Here is a 3,414-nt window from a genome sequence, read left to right on the forward strand (position 1 = left end):
TGGATATAACAGTTTACTTGTGTATATAAACCGATTTCAATTAAAAATTTTTTCTATCTTGCCTTGTTTGGATTTTAGAAGACTTTACGTATATGTAACAGTGGGCATTACCCACGAATTTTTGTCCCTTAAGTATTTTAAGTAAAAATTACATATTTTTACCAAAAAATCGTAAAAGAACTGGTTAATTATTAAGTTTTAAGCTTGGATTAGCTAATTTGGTGTATAATACAAAATTTTTTCATATAAAATAAAAAATTATTTAAAAGTATAAAATTTTAATTTGTGGAATTTTGTAATTTCTGTAATGTCAATTAATGAATTTAAAGAAATTTGTATATTTTCTTGCAGCAACAGATATATTGACTAACGTTACACATTTTGCATACATTTGCCAAAGGTCCTTGGCGCTTGTATCCTTGCAATTTCAGTAATAATCCAAGAAAATGGTCATAATTTTCAACCCATGTTTAATTTTTGAAGGATAATTGCAATTATATTCCGTTTTTCTTGTAAAAATATATATTTAATATTCGCCAACTGTGCCTTGAACAAGTTCTAATGCGGTCAAATGGCATATCTTTTACAGAAATTCTTAAAAAATTTAAAATATCCACGAAAGGACGATTTAATAGAAACATTTACATTAAAAATATATTGCATGTCATCAAATATCAATATTTCAAGAAAATATATTATTTTTTATTACGTTAAAAACCCATTCTTCTGATATTAATTATTTATATCGTATGTAGAGTGGGACAAAAAGTACTGAGAACTGCCCACTGTTACATATACGTAACACCTTTATTATCCTCTTTATAAGTCTCCGCAAGGACATGGTATATGTTTATAAACAATTAGGTAATAAACAATAATTACTTCTTTATAAGTTTACGTCAGAAACTTTTTTTAAAAACTAACTACATAGAAGTTATTAACATTCTAAGAATTTATTCCTCGAAAAATATGACTTTTTGCAGGTTTACGAAATAGGCACTTTACAAAATAACCCAAAAATACAATTCTATAGGCAAAAATTACTCAAATTCGATTTATAATCGTTAAGAATATGTTAAGTTAACCTATCCATCACAAAAAAGTAACTTTGCATTTTCCATTTCTGTGCATTTCGAGTCCAAATTCGAATTAATCGGACAATTTTATAAAAACTTCCGACCAAGTGGTAGAGTTTGAAGCATTCTTCTCAGGTATACCAGCTGTTAACTATAGCATACACCCTTTAGAAATACACAAAGATGAGATTCTCCGTCACTGGGATGAATTTAGAAGGGCTTATGACGAAATTTTAGTTAATTATAAAACTCTTGGCAAAGAAGTAAAAGTGGAAACATTGAAAGAACGATTTTATAAAACATTTAATTCATGTGAGAGCTTTATCAAAAGCCAACGAAATCTTAGATTCCCTTCGTATTAAGGATGTTTCTTATGACACTTCCCCTCCGTCTTCGAGTGATTCCAAACCCTGCATTTCTCTTCCCCCGTGTGATACACAAACTTTTTATGGAGACTACGTCTCCTGGCCATCGTTTCGTGACATGTTCACGGCTCTATACATAAACAATAAACAACTATCCCCCGTTGAGAAACTGTTTCATTTATTAAAGAAAACTGAAGGTGAACCTCATGACATCTTAAAAAACTGCCCCTTAACTAACGATGGTTTTGAGATAGCATGGGGAAATCTAGTAGATCGCTATGAGAATACCTGAGTACTTGTTCACACTCAATTAAAGGCACTATTTAATTTGTTAAATAACCCCATATATAGAGAATCTGGACCTAGTAATAAACAGCTCCAAAGATCTATTATCGACTATAGAAAAAACCTTGCACTTTTGAAGATTGACACTAGCAACCTTCCTGACATTAGTCTACATTTGTGGCAGCAACACTTAGGAAATACCAAAGAGTTGCCATTGTGGAAAGAAATGGATAGTTTTCTGACCTGTAGGTATCAATCTCTTGAAGGTTTTGCTGACATTCGTACAACTTCGGTCGATTCTCAAAATTTCTCAAGGAAAGGTAATTTCAAGAAACATAATTCTAATCAACCAACATTTCAAACAAAGGTGTCTAATGATAAGACTAAAAAGTGTTCCCTTTGTAATGAGTTTTATCCCTTACGTCTTTCTCCCGTTTTCCTATCCATGTCTATTGAAGACCGTTATTCGGTGGCCAAAAAGCAAAAACGGTGCACTAACTGTTTGAGCACATCTCATGACTACAAAGCATGTAAAAGTGAATATACTTGTTCGCTCTGTAAACGAAAACATCACTCTCTTTTACATCACTCTCAAAACCCGACTGTTTCTAATCAAAAAAGCACTAGGCAATCCACTAATTCCTCAATAAATACCATCCATGAATCAGCTCAACCACAACCGGTTAACAACCTCGACGAGTATGCTACAACTTCAGCTGCAACCAGGTCGCAGCAATCATACTCCACACAACTACAGTCCACTACACATAATTCTATTGTTCTTGGTACAGCCTTAGTAGACATTTGCGTAGGAAACGTACGCCGTACAGTTAGAGCCCTTATTGACTCAGCTTCAGAAGAAACATTAATTTCAAAGAAGCTCCAATCTACATTACTACTTCCCACAAAATCGTCCCATACTAATATAACAGGTTTAAGCGGTTCTTTAACTGCCACGGCAACCCAAATTTGTTCCATACGAATAAGTTCACCGGTAGAAAAACTTTTCGAAACAACAGCTGACGCTTATGTCATCAATAAACTAACTGGAGATCTGCCTTATTACGAAATGTCTTCTCTTATGAGCTTGAAATTCTCAGATCTCCCTTTGGCCGATAACTATTCTTCCAAAACTTCAAAAGTTGAACTTTTGCTAGGTTGTGACATTTACCCTAAAATTATAAGAGATGGCGTTCGTTGGGATCATCAAAGATCTCTTGTTGCTCAACGTACCATTTTCGGATGGATAATTACAGGCAGGTTACAATCTCCTAATTCTACGTTGAACTCTGTGTCGTCTTTTATTAATACTTTGGACCTAAATAAAGAAATAACCAAATTTTGGGAACTTGAAGAGGTGCCACAAGTAAGAACTATGTCAAACGATGACCTTTTCTGCGAAAATTTATACAAATCCACAACCTATAGAGACAATTCTGGACGATTCGTCGTATATCTTCCTTTTAAATCAGACTTTCCTAATGATCTACACCTCGGTCTTTCTCGTAATTCAGCGTTAACTCAGTTTATTAGAAATGAGACTAGACTTCTAAGAAACCCCCAATATAAAACCGATTACGACCAAGTAATCGAAGAATATTCGATTCTAGGTCATATGATCAAAATATCAAATGATAATGATACCCCTAACTCATCATACTATTTACCTCATCACTCTGTCCTTAAAC

The sequence above is a fragment of the Lucilia sericata genome, unplaced genomic scaffold (genome assembly GCF_015586225.1).
Source record: "Lucilia sericata isolate MDLA Ls3-8-SP2 unplaced genomic scaffold, ASM1558622v1 Contig000753F_arrow, whole genome shotgun sequence".
Taxonomy (NCBI): Eukaryota; Metazoa; Arthropoda; class Insecta; order Diptera; family Calliphoridae; genus Lucilia; species Lucilia sericata.